At 44.8% G+C, this 14519-nt stretch overlaps 1 protein-coding gene across 3 annotated transcripts in view; it reads right to left on the reverse strand.

Moving 5' to 3' along the window:
* PRKCA (protein kinase C alpha) overlaps positions 1-14519 on the reverse strand; it is a 511284-nt gene that overhangs the window by 297853 nt on the left and 198912 nt on the right. The gene's annotated exons all lie outside the window — the stretch shown is intronic.

Raw genomic sequence — 14519 nt, forward strand, 5'->3', positions numbered from 1 at the left:
ACTGATATCCCATGCTCATTCTACAACGCTTCCTGCCTTGAAAGAGAGATGAGGAGGAACAGGCTTGGAACTTGAAAGTGTAGAAAGCTAGCAATAGGCATATTGCTTTCCTAAAGGCATTGGTCACAGGCATGTTTTATGACACACAAAAAAAATTCCTCACCTATTGTAAAGCAGTTATAATCTGTGTGTTTTAAAATACATTATTTGGGAGGCAGGGGCGGGCAGATCACTTGAACACTGGAGTTTGAGACCAGCCTGGGCAACATGGCAAAATCCCATCTCTACAAAAAACACAAAAATTAGCCACGTGTGGTGGTGTGCGCCTGTAGTCCCAGCTACTAGGGAGGCTGAGGTAGGAGAAATACGTGAGCCCCGGGAGGCTAATGCTGCACTGAGCCATGATCGGGAGACTGTACTCCAGCCTGGGCAACAGAGTGAGACCCCATCTCAAAAAAATAATAAAATTAATAAAATACAGACTTTCCTACAGCAATCTCATAACAATTTCTCATGAACAAGAATAGCAAACTCTACGATTTCTGAAGAAGAGTCTCTATCCTGGTGAAGGCAGGCTATGTAAAGGCAGGAATATACCCAGAAAGGCAGTGATCAAACAGGAAAGAAATCAAAGGCTATTGACTCCTTAGCTCTCAGCTGTCCCTTTTGACATTGTGATTGGTTATAAATTTCTCCCTTTTGAATTGTGATTGGTTACAAACCTCTCTACATGATAAGCAATTACTTCAAGGATGATCACCCTAAAATACGCAGGTGACAAAACAAGTATTGCATTTCAATAGGTGGTTTTTCCTACCAACATTTAACCAAAAAAATGCTCACCAGGTTAAGAGATTCTGGTCACACAGCACGCAAAGCTCAATGGGCATCTTGCATAATTTTGTTAGGCTTAAACTTCAAGCACTGAAGAGTCCCTCAACATAAAAAACCTTTTCCCCCTGAAAATGAAATTCTCTTTCTAAAGATGGAAACTTACAATCAGGAAGTGGCTGGTACTGATTCTGAAAGAATCCCAGGAAGCATTTCACAGATATTCCACTCCTAGGAGTGTCCAAGGGAGAGAATGCAGTCATGGGTTCTTAGTTTCTGTTTCTTGTTGGGCCAGTAAAGTCCCTTCCTCATCCCTCTTTTCTATTATCACTAGAGACAGAAACTAAAAACCATGGCTTCAGGTTGCTAAAAGCCTCAAATAAAACAAAACAGAACCACAACCACAGCAAAATAAGGTGCACTGGACAAGCTTGACTCAAACCTAGGAAATAATTTTCATTTTCTTTTGAGATCAAATACCTCGTTTTTTTCCCCCATTCATTCGCTCTTTCAACAAACATTAATGATCACTTACTAAAAGTCAGAGATCATACCAGGCATTGGGGATACAGAGATGAAGAAGATTTAGAGGGAAGAATTATAGTATAACCCAAACAAGTCTGCCTATGGCAAATGGTTACACTAACGACCCCAGTGACTCATACCCCCAGGTTCCACACCCTTCTGTGGTAGTTAATTTTATATGCACCCAACCTCCCCAGGGCCTGGGTGCCCAGACATTTGGTCACACATTATTCTGGGTGTTGACACAATGGTGTTTTTGTATGTTATTAACATTTAGATTGGGAGGTTGAGCAAAGCACACTGTCCTCCCTAGTGCAGGTGGGTCTCATCCAATCTATTGAAGGGCTGAATGGAACAAAAAGCCTGCCTCTCCTCCAAGTAAGAGAGAATTCTTCCTGCCTGAAGGCCTTGAGATTTGGTCACCAGCTTTTTCTTGCTCTTGGACTCAACCTAAAACATCAGCTCTTACTTAAGAGCTGATGTCTTAAGCTTGCCTGCCTTTGAACTTGGACTGGAACTTACATCATTAGCTCACCTGGCTCCCAGACCTTCAGAATCAGACTGGTACTATCTCATTGGCTCTCCAGCCAACTCACCCTGAAAATCTTGGGACTTGCCAGCCTTCATAATTGCATTAAGTTAATACTTTATATTAAATCTCTTTACACACACACACACACACACACACACACACACACACACGGTCTTTTTCTCTGGAGAACCCTGATTCATAACCTTCACAGTGACTCTGGGCTTTGGCCAATGAAACACTGGAAAACACAGTGCCGGGGAAGTTTGTTAAGTGTCTGTACCCTCAGGTGTTCCTTCTTGGAAAACTGCCACTCCCTTGTAAAAAACCTGCACTACCCTCCCAAGCTAATGTGGGGCAGACCCTAGGACTCCCTAGCCAGCAGCCATGGCTAACAGTCAGTGAGGCCGCTGTGAGTGACTCTGTACCAACCTTGGAAAATGTTAAGCAAGAGAGTGCATAATCACATTTAAAAAAAACAAAAAAACAAAAAACAACTGGAGTACTATGGGGTGACAATATGCAAGACAGTTCATAGAGGAGAAAGAGTCCAGAGTCAGTAAGACCAACTCACAGCACACAACAGGCCTTCACAAAGACGGTGGCTATGAAGATGGAGAGGAAAGAGAGTTGAAAGCGGAACTCACAGCACTTGGAAACCTATTAGGTGTGCGAGACAAAAAAAAAAAAGGAGACAACCAAGAGAATCCCAAGGCTTCTGGCTTGGGATCCTGTGTGCAGAGGACAGTCGGGGTGTTACACCACAATCGAACAGGGTGACAGGAGTAAGCATTGGCTTGCAGGGAGGAAGAGATGCACGAAGAACAGGCAAGAGAGCTGGAAGGCTAAGGACAGTGGCGTACGTGGGCGGCATGACATCCCCAACATGAGGAGCAGAGCACTCTTCCCACACACAGACGGTCATTGGGAAACCTTCACCCAGTCAGGACCACAGCAATGCCCAACAGCAATGTTATCATCACGGCCATGACATTCTTCTGAGAACCTGACTTTTCTCCTTGGTTTATCATTCTCAAAACAAATGTTTTGGAATGTGCTGGATTATACGAATAAATAGAACAGGCGGAATTACTAACAAAATAATTAGAATAGACCTTCCCACTGTCCATCTCACACTTGCTAGTACAAGCCTCTACGTTTGAGGGTGCTGGATCCCAGCTTCCAGTACAACATAATAGAAGCGACTGTGGAGGGGTGGGGGGCCCTTCCCACTTGCTGTTTCTCTCTTAGCCACCATCAGAGGCTGAAACAGAATTCCTAATAAGTGGGTTCATTTGATTGTTATGATTGGTTTTGGCCCATGATCCCTTTGTAAATAAATAAAATAACACAGTTATAATGACAGCTAGACTACCCACAGTAAACCTTCCTTCTTTTCTTAGATCTTGGGAAATCTACTTCTCTGTCCACAGACCCTTCCTAAATCTCCTGTTGGAAATTTATTAAGCAGCAAAAACAGAAAACAAAGTCAAGGTGAAGGTACCAGTTAACTGAATGGGATTCAGCTTAGAAGTTTATAAGTTCAGCTTCTAAAAAACGTGACTCATTAGAATCCAGGAATAAGCCCCAGCATAAGCCAAAAAGCTCTCTGGGCTGGCTTTCAGCGTAGGGTGTAGACACTTGAAATGGATCTTTCCAGAAACCCAATGTCCTGAAAAGTCCCACTCTGCACCCTCTTCAGAAGGACCGAAACCAAGTCTCCAAGCCGCTGCCAGCTCCCCCTGGTCCCATCAGCTCCAAATGCTCCCGTCTTTACTAGTTCACGTTGCTGATCTGTCTTGTGAGTGTTTTTACTCTTAATGTCTCAGGATTGTATGATTCCAAATTTCTTTTACCATTTTAAGATTTCTCATAGTCACAATGACCCCAAACTCCACCCACAAAAATGGAGCCTTCACTGACAGAAAACTGCCCCTAAGTTAGCGTTGCTGTTCAGTCATGTGGTACTGTGGAAAAAGAACAGGTTTGGAAGTTGAGAGATCCAGTTCAAAGCTTAGTGCTCCACTTACTACTGCATTTGGGAGAATCACTTAACTACCCCAAGACTCAATTTGCACATCTGTACAACGGGAACAATGATGCATACCTAGTGCGTTTATGTATGTTATCCACTGAAGTGACTATTTGAATAGTAATATTTATTCATATACATGACTTCCCACTAAGGATAAGTTGTTTGAAGACAAGAACCGTGTTTTTTAACCTTTGCCTCCCATAATACCTCACACACAATAAATGCTCAAGAAACATTTCATGATGACATACAATGAATAAATGCAAGAAAAACACCAGACACATAAGAGACGCTAAAATATGTGGTGAGAGAGTATCACAAAGATGTCACATCTTGTGCCGTGGATCTTCCAACTCTGGGCTTCTGAGAATTTGCACTCCTACAGCAGGCTCTCCAGACACCATTTCCAACAACAGTTCTCAGGGACAGGTAATTTGGCTGTTTGTACATCGTGAAATGTCTAGTATTACTGAGTCACTCGGATTGGTCAGGACAAATAAACAAGGAATCCATCATACCAACTGTGGATTCCAACCAGTAAAAAGCTATTGCCTCGCCCATTACTTTTGCAACTAAATTCCAAATAGTGAAGACAACACTTTGAAACAGCTACTGGGAAAAACAGAAAAGCCCATCAGGTGTGTTCCCCCACACTCCCAGCATCAGCCATTTTCAAAGAGAAAACACACAGGACCCTCTCACAAAGAATTCACTGTGTAAACATGATCATTAAGTAATATGACCATTTTTTCCTTTAAATTTAAGAAATAAGGTCTCACTATGTTGCCTAGGCCAGATCCCGAGTAAATAATTTTTTTTTTTTTTTTTTTTTTTAAAAGACAGAGTCTCACTCTGTCGCCCAGACTGGAATGCAGTGGCATGATCTCAGCTTACTGCAACCTCCACCTCCCGGGTTTGAGCAATTATCCTGCCTCAGCCTCCCAAGTAACTGGGAGTACAGGCACACACCACCACGCCCAGCTAAATTTTGTACTTTTAGTAGAGTAAAAATTTGTACTTTTTAGTAGAGTACTTTTAGTTTCATGATGTTGGCCAGGCTGGTCTCAAACTCCTGACCTCAGGGGATCCACCTGCCTTGACCTCCCAAAGTGCTGGGATTACATGTGTGAGCCACCGCACCTGGCCTCCGAGTAAATAATTTTTTTAAAAGCAAACATGCACCGGGTGAAGCTGCACACGCCTGTCTACCCAGCTACTCAGGAGGCTGAGGCAGGAGGATCACTTGAGTCCAGGAGTTCAAGTCCAGCTTGGGCAACATAGCAAGTCTCATCTCTAAAATTCGAAATAAACAAATAAATAAATAAGCATATTAACTAAAAGTGCCCCAGAGACGTTATACAATGATGCAAACACACTGTCTATCATTAATACACAAAGGTCTCTTCCCAGACTTGATGTCAGAGATATTTTATAAGTTTCACAACAAAATCACTCTAATGTATCATCTCACCCCCTTTTTTTGACCAAAAACAATTCTACCCACCTCAGAGGGCTCCCTTATTCTGACTAGGTTCCACTGGCCTTTTGTCTGCCTCCCCAAACAATCTCACCGCCCTTTCAGAGGCTGACAACTTGGCAAGGGTGAAGATTTTGAAAAGGATGTACTACTGGCCACCTAGGCCATTCGAAAGTGGAGTTCCAAAGATGGGAGGTAGGAACTACAATCTAGGGACTAAGCTGAAAAGCCCCCAGGGTGACTCCCTTGAAAACATGCCTTCCAAAGATTGGTTGAAAATGGGAGCATTTACTTCGTAATTACATCACGCATTTCTTCCACACTAATCAGGTGCAGACCACGGGGCAAATTCCCTCCCCTCTCTCTTCCCTGTGGCCAGAACTTGGTGAGTCAAGAGAATGGTCATGCCACCCCCTCCCCCACTGTCTCCTTTTGCTCATCAGAACCACGGATGAGGATACACGTCTCGGGGGCTATTTTTAACTCCTGGCTAAATTAATTTGGTCCAAGTGCAGCAGGAGTCCCTTCCCTTGTAGGAAATACTTCTGTTACTGTGAATCTGGTACATAAAATAATCCACCCACTGAAGAGCAGAATTAGCACTGGAGTTTTTTTGTTGGGTTTGTTTCCCCGAAATAACTTCTTTTTAAAGTTTCCTGTGGCATCACAGCAAGCGAGGAAGGGTACCTGCGGGCAAGTGCCGAGGGTGCTTTCAGAAATGGACTCGGGCTTCCCCCGAGGCTCACGGGAGGGGGGTCCCGACAGGACATGCAGAACATTGCAGGCTTCCCTTCTTGCACTATTATGACAGGTCCACTGGCAAATATGTCACCTGAGTGTAGGCACTGCTGGATGACAGCATTAGGCAAGAAATGTAACTCCCATCGGCCAACATGAGCAATAGGAAAACACTGATTGACTTATTTTTAAAGGAAAATGATGAAAAGAATTGAAATACATCTTGAAATGTCACCATCTTCATGACGCTCTTCCTGCATTCTTCCATTAGATGCAGGCTGGCTTTCTGGCTGCTAAACTCAGCAGCATTTTATTTCTATTTCTTCCCCACTTACGGCACCTACCCTGTGCAATCTTTTTTTTTTTTTTTTTTCTTTTTTGAGACAGAGTTTCACTCTTGTTGCCCAGGCTGGAGTGCAATGGTGCAATCTTGGCTCACTGCAACCTCTGCCTCCCTGGTTAAGGTAATTCTCCTGCCTCAGTCTCCCAAGTAGCTGGGATTACAGGTGTGTGCCACCATGCCCGGCTAATTTTGTATTTTTAGTAGAGATGGGGTTTCACCATGTTGGTCAGCCTGGCTGGTCTTGAGCTCCTGACCTCAGGTGATCCACCTGCCTCAGCCTCCCAAAGTGCTGGGATTCCAGGCGTGAGCCACCATTCCTGGCCTACCCTGTGCAATCTTATAGCATAACTCTTTGCCTGATTGGTTTATCCTTGCAATTAAAGGATAATCGCTGCATTGGGAGGGCAGGAACTATCTTTACCTTGGTAACCTTCATAGTACAGGGCTGTCAATCCATGTTTAATAACAGAGGGACTATAATTAAACTTGGGGCTGAAGGCAACTTTAAAGATCATTAAATTCAACCTCCATATTTATACGTAAGAAAACAAAGGTCTAGAAAAGGCTTCAGTAATACGGCCCGGCAGGACTCCCAATTCCCACTCCAGGACTCTCTGCACTATATACTCTGAGGAATTTTAAATGCACCTTTTTAGCTCCTGTACCTCATACAAATCTAACTTTACTGTGTCAGTTCAGGAACATAAAAATGTTTTGGGGGCGGAACTGGATTTGCTCACAAAATCATCTTTTTCTAAATTAGATGTTTAAAAGTTCACTTCGAAAAAACAGAAGATTCACTATTAAATTTTTTTCTAGGTTTATTTTAAATGCTTTAAATTTTATTATAAATGAGTCTTTGAAATGTCGAATTTTCAATATTTCAGCGGCCCTTATTATTTGATTGGTTTTCTAAGACACTGAAAAGGACTGGAGAAAGAGAGAATTCTCAAGGTTGTAGTAAAGAAAGAAAAGAAAGCAATTTTGCTTTCTAGACACATAGTCCTCCATGGAGTCCAGTCTCACAGGGGATATCACTTTTGGTTTGTAGCAATTTGTGCAATAGGTTCCGTTTTTAGCATTCAGTGTTTATAGTCAGTGCTTTCAGCTTCTTCAAATAGATCAGTTTTACGATCTTCACTGACTTGAAGGTGTACCCAGGTCTGAAGCAAGCCTCCCTATCTTTTAACAAGTTAATTAATTTATTCATTTGGTCCCCTTCCAAACATTCTGGCACGCTTCCGTGAACCTGTGACATCACTGGTAAACATGTTGGCTGTCTGCCAGGTGAGGTACAGCAATAACCTGGGAAGTCACCTGAATTCTGTTCAACGGGACGGTTCAAACATACAACATGCAAAATACTGTGTGAACAGTTTCTCCCCAGAGAAGCCAGGGTCACTGGCAAAAATGTACGGGGCAAATAAAAACATAATGGCTCAACAAAAATGCGAGGAAAGCTTACTACCTCCAGACGCTTGAAGCCTTTTAACGAATCCCTCTCCCACTCCCTCCCCCTACCACCCCTTACTTTCTCAGATGTCCACATAGCCAACGCACAGAGTAAACACTCTAAAGATTATGTGTAAACAGTTGCTTAGCATGTGTGTTATTTTATGGATGACACATAAGAACAGCTTCTCTTCCTACAACTTTTGACTAGAAAGCTGGGGGGCACGCCAGGTGTGGTGGCTCACACGTGTAATCCCAGCACTTTGGGAGGCCAAGGTGGGTGGATCACGAGGTCCGGAGATCGAGACCATCCTGGCTAACACGGAGAAACCCTGTCTCTACTAAAAATAAAAAAAAAACATTAGCCAGGCGTAGTGGAATGTGCTTGTAGTCCCTGCTGCTCGGGAGGCTGAGGCAGGAGAACGGCATGAACCAGGCCCGGTGCGGTGGCTCAAGCCTGTAATCCCAGCACTTTGGGAGGCCGAGACGGGCAGATCACGAGGTCAGGAGATCGAGACCATCCTGGCTAACACGGTGAAACCCTGTTTCTACTAAAAAATACAAAAAAATAGCCAGGCGAGGTGGCGGGTGCCTGTAGTCCCAGCTACTTGGGAGGCTGAGGCAGGAGAATGGCATAAACCCGGGAGGCGGAGCTTGCAGTGAGCTGAGATCCGGCCACTGCACTCCAGCCTGGGCAAGAGAGCCAGACTCCATCTCAAAAAAAAAAAAAAAAAAAAAAAAAAAAGGGCATGAACCTGGGAGGCGGAGCTTGCAGTGAGCCATGATGACACCACTGCACTCCAGCCTGGGCGACACAGTGAGACTGTCTCAAAAAAAAAAAAAAAAAAGGAAGCTGGGGGGCAGGGGGAGTTGTCACTGTGGCCCTAAGAACAGGATTGAGCTTGGTATGATTCTCTCAAAGTGATTCTCACTTAAGACACACAGAGAAAACAAATAATTTTAAAAAGGGCCAGGCACAGTGGCTCATGCCTGTAATCCCAGCACTTTGGAAGGCCTAGGTGAGCGGATCACCTAAGGTCAAGAGTTCGAGACCAGCCTGAACAAAATGGCGAAACCCCGTCTCTACTAAAAATAAAAAAATTAGCCAGGTGTGGTGGCGCATGCCTGTAGTCCCAGCTACTCAGGAGACCGAGACAAGAGAATCGCTTGAATTTGGAAGGTGGAGGTTGCAGTGAGCTGAGATAGTGCCACTACACTCCAGCCTGGGAAACAGAGCGAGACACCGTCTCAAGGAAAAAAAAAAAAGAATTTTAAAAAGGGCTGAATGTGCTAATAAACACAAACACACAAATACATATCCACACATCCATGCACAGATGCCTAAGGGGAAGCCCCCAGACCTCGTTCTTCCTCTTCGTAGCAGGGTGGGCTTCATGAACAGACATAATCGAAAGTGAATGGAAACTCTTCTAAGAACAGGGAGGAACTCTGCACTGATCAAGAAGACGCTGGTGAGCGAAGGTTTTAAGAAGCAAAAGGAAGAAGTCTGGAAAGAGCCAGCCCTGCAGACCCCACACCACTAGCCCTTCCTGAATCTGCCCCACCCCATCATGGCCAGAGCAGGGAAGAGAAGTCCACGGAGGCAGGTGATCAATGGCAGCCAAAGAAGCATGGGTACTTGCTGCCCTCCAGCAGAGCAGAGCCACGCTCACTACTCCCACTGCCCCAAAAAGCAAGTCCTACTCTCCTTCTACCTGCCCTTGTCCGAGTCTGTGTCTTAACTTGGTGGAGAAGGGGGAAAAGCCATTTCTAAACACAGAGCACTTTTATCTTATTTTATGTTGTCTGATGAAACCTCGGATGCCGGAATGGGGTACTGGGCAGAGCCGCAAGCTGCATTCTGGGGCCACACACCTGGAAACATAAATCCTGCACCAACTCAAAGTGCCTTCCCAACACCAGGTAAGAAGAGAGTTGCTCATCCCATGAGCCACGTACTGCAGCGTCCAAGCCTGAGCCCTGGCTGCAAACTCAGGCAGTGCCAGGGAATGAGCTCACCAATAACGTTAGGTTCCTTTAAGTCTTCTGCTTTCATTTCTTCTCTACTCAGTGTGTATAGGGGCAGACTTAAAGTCTAGGAATTGCTTGGCTTTTTGCTCTAGACTTGCTGGTACAGAATGCCATCTCATCCAGAAGGGGCAGAGGACCCTTGAGAAATTGGCCTGAGGATCTCCAGGGAGGGGCCTTCTGCTGAACTCAGGGGCCTTTCCTCTGCCAGGATTCCCTGCACTAATGCATACTCTCAACTACAACTGCTCCTTGAGTCTTGAAGAGAATCTCTGTTCAAAAGAACTTTGTAATGTCTTCCCATCTGGCTACTGTAATCTGGGTACTGCTGTTTTATGTCTCAGTACTTTTTCCCATCCTTTCATCTTGAAGATGGCAGAGCAGGTACAACATTTGAGGATTTCACAAGGATTGTACCTTCTTTTTCCCCATCTGTGAATGTGTTAAGAGTCTGCCAAGCTCAGTTAAGGTACTATTAAGCAGTATATGAACAGGACATCTTAACAATTCTCCATGGTATGAAAAAAAAAAAAAATCCCAATTTAAAATTTTTAAATTTTTCAGGGGAAAAATGCTTCGGGCAGTTTTTTTTTTTCCTCTTAAATTCTGAAACCTCCCATTATTTTCACTGGTCTTTCTCCTTGAGCCTGCTAGCAGGCATTTTTTATTGGATCGATTTCTAACACACTGAAAAGGACTGGAGAATAAGATAATTCTCAAGATGGTAAAATAAGCCTGCTAGTTTTCTAAACACCTGACCAGAATTTTCAACAAATGCCCCAAGGAATAGCTGTCAATGTGCTCCACTGGCTGCACAACCCAGTCAAGCTACCAACGCCTCGTTTCTCTTCATGACCAATTGCCTTGAAAGAATCCACCACAAGCCCACTGGATACTCAAGAGATAACATATGACAGTACCTCAGATCATTTTTGCCTTAGCTGTCTCCTCATCGATAAAATAAGGTCAACCCAGATAAATCCTTAACACCCCTTCTGGCTCAATCCTCCTGGGATTTGCAGAAAAATGGTATTCAGAAAAGGATAAAATAAGAACATTCTAGCATCTCAGCTCAGTTCTACCTCCCAATGCCTTCATGACTTTCCAACTATCTCCCTGGTGCAGGACAGTTTGATCATCTTGTACCTTCATAAGATTTGCTTGCAGATTTGCAGAGTAAGGAAAATCATCCTGCACACAGCCAAGTCAACACTTCTCAGGCCTTGGCTGCAGAAAGCCCTAGTCATAGGTCTCTCGCTCCAAAGACCAAAAATCAGATTCTCTCCTTTCTCTTCCAAGATCATGGTGCCAGCAGATTCTGTATCTGGCGCGAGCTGGGCTCTGCTTCCTGGATGGTACCTTTTTGCTGTGTACTCACATAACAGAAGGGTTAAAAGGGGAAATGGCAGTAACAGCTCCCTTGTACCTCTCTTACAAGGGAGCTGGTCCCATTCAGGAAGGCCCCATCTCATGGCTGAATTACCTCCTAAAGGACCCACCTCTTCATACAATCACACTGCAGTTAAGTTTCAGCATACGAATTTTCGGGGATACGGACCATTAGGAGACATGTTCAGTGTGAGATGTCTGACACTGGCAGTCAGAATCTGCTGGCACCTTGATGTTGGACTTCCCAGCCTCCAGAACTGTGAAAAAACATTTCCTATTAATTACAAATTACCCAGTCTACAGTATTTTGTGTTGGCAACAGGAACAGACTATGACCAAAGTGAAACCCCTGTCCTGCCCCCATCTCACGCTCCCAAATACATGCTCTCCCTCCAGAGTCCCCATGGCTTTCATGTACCTCCATCCATTCACATGTTCATGCCAGAAACCAGGGAGTCATTTTCAACATCTCCATCTCCCCGATCCAACAATGACCAAGAACTGCAGATCTGGCTCCTAAACATATCTTGAATGAGTTGACTCTGTCTATCCCCAGTGCGTCCGTCTACACCAAGCCCCTATGACATTGCCCAGAGGAGAGGTACCTCTACACCGTATTCTCCAGCCTTTGCTATTTCCCCATCTCCACCAGTACACCAAGCACACTTCCTGCCCAATCCATTTCTTAGAAGGCAACCAGAGTAACCTTTTTAAGATGCAAATCGGACCACATCATTTTTAGGTTAAAACCTTTCCTGAGCCCCCAGTGCTCCTAAGAGTGTGCCCAAAATCCTTGCCAGACACCCAACTCCCAGCTTTCTGTTATTGATTAAACTCCTTCCCACATCTTGGCGTTCTCACTTGCTCTTCCCTTTGTCTCAAACATCCTTTTCCAGGGCCCCATACAGCTCAGCATGCACGTGTGCACACACACACACCCTTCCTTTCGTCTGCCTATCTCCTACCCATGCATCAAGCTCAGTTTAAATGCAATAGGTCCCTTAGAGAAACCTGCTCAGTGTACCTGTATCCTATTTTAATGAGTGATATTTTAATGTCTGCCTTCCCCCTGCAGAACATCCAGGAGGGCAAGGAGCACATCTCCGTGCTTAGTGTTATACCCCAGGACCCAGCACAGACTTTGGCCCATTATGGGTTCTCAATAAAGAATATTTAAGCGAAAGAATGAAAAAGTAGGGGGGGGGGAAGGGAAGAGAAGAGGGACAAACTACTCGCATCCTGAAGCCTGCCCATCCTCCCTCCCCATTCTTGACTGCCCGTCCTCCCTCCCCGTTCTTGACTGCCCGTCCTCCCTCCCCGTTCTTGATTGCCTGTCCTCCCTCCCCATTCTTGATGGGGCAGAAATGGGAGGAGAGAGAAGAGAGGAAGAAAAAAAAAAACAGCAAGATGAAGATGGGAATGATGAGCAAGGAAGTGAAGGCTGTGACATGAGGTTTTAGACAACTCCAAACAAGGTCAATGGGACTTGGCATTTTGGAAAAGTTAGTACTTTATGTTCCAGCTATTTCTACCTCTAAAATGCCCTAAAGGAAGACAATATTCCACAATGTTCCAGAAGAGAAGGATGGAAAGTGTCACAATGTTCCAGAAGAGAAGGATGGAAAGTGGCACAATGTTCCAGAAGAGAAGGATGGAAAGTGGCGGGGGCCGGGGGGCAGGGCGGGGGCATGACACTAACTAGTTTTGTTTGTATGCAGCCAAGTCACTCAACATTCATGGACTTGGACTTCCTTGTCCATGAAGTTATAAAACAAGATGACCCCTGAGATTCCTCTGGCTCCCATGTCCTGGGAGCCTTTGTGGAACCCGTGGTGGCTCAGAACCCACAACAGGCACTCTATCTTGCCTCCACGAGCACCCTAACCCCATCGTGCATGTTCCTGTGCACTGAACACCAAACAGCAACTTTCCTCTTATTTGTGTTACAATAACGTAAATTGGAATCCCTCAGAGCACGCTGCAAAAATGTCATCTTTCGCAGAGGGAAGAATTGAGTCTTGCCTGCACTGAGAAAGCCGCTTTCAAATCAAAGTTTCCTGATGGGAACAGGCATTAAAGATGGGAATCGCTTCAAGCACACAACTTGAGTGACTGAACTGATCAAGCAAAAGCAATTCAGAACAGAAATGTCCAGTCTTCTAAGCCTGCCTGACAATTTTTTTAATTCAGTTAAAATATTACTTTTCATATAACGGCTGAAGTTTCTCTCCATCCAACATATTTTGGGCATTGGTATTTTCCATGACTCCTTTGTGGATCCTTTTTTTCTTTTTCTTTTTTTTCTTTTTTTTTTTTGAGACCGAGTTTTGCTCTTGTTGCCCAGGTTAGAGAGCAATGGCACAATTATCTTGGCTCACCGCAACCTCTGCCTCGCGGGTTCAAGCAATTCTCCTGCCTCGGCCTCCTGAGGAGCTGGGATTACAGGATGCGCCACCATGGCCGGCGAATTTTGTATTTTTAGTAGAGACGGGGTTTCTCCATGTTGGTCAGGCTGGTCTGGAACTCCTAACCTCAGGTGATCCGCCCACCTCAGCCTTCCAAAGTGCTAGGATTACAGGCGTGAGCCACCGTGCCTGGTCTGTGGATCCATTTTTAAGTACACAAGAGATGCAAGAGAGACCATCAGAATTGTCCACAAAGAGAGGAAATTATGTGTTCACACATGGGCAACTTCAGAGATCACTGTTCGGTGAAACAGACGCTAAATTATTTCAATCAGCCGCAGCATTGATAATATACACTTAAAAGGCAGCAAGAATCCCCCGGAGTAAACCAAGAGTAGTTTGTTACATTGGCCCAAAGCAATGATGCTCCTATTGGTTTATTTCAGCTTAGAAGTAAACTGAAGGGTGGCCAGGCCCAGTGGCTCACACCTGTAATCCCAGCACTTTGGGAGGCCAGGATGGGCAGATCACTTGAGGTCAGCAGTTCAAGAACAGCCTGCCAACATGATGAAACCCCATGTCTACTAAAAATACAAAAATTAGCTGTGCGTGGTGGTGCACGCCTTATAGTCCCAGCTACTCAGGAGGCTGAGGCAGGAAAATCACTTGAACTTGGAAGGCAGAGGTTGCAGTGAGCTGAGATTGTGTCACTGCACTCCAGCCTGGGCAACAGAGTGAGACTCCAAGGAAAGGACAGGGAGAGGGAC

Source organism: Chlorocebus sabaeus, chromosome 16, assembly GCF_047675955.1.
Source record: "Chlorocebus sabaeus isolate Y175 chromosome 16, mChlSab1.0.hap1, whole genome shotgun sequence".
NCBI classification, from domain to species: Eukaryota; Metazoa; Chordata; class Mammalia; order Primates; family Cercopithecidae; genus Chlorocebus; species Chlorocebus sabaeus.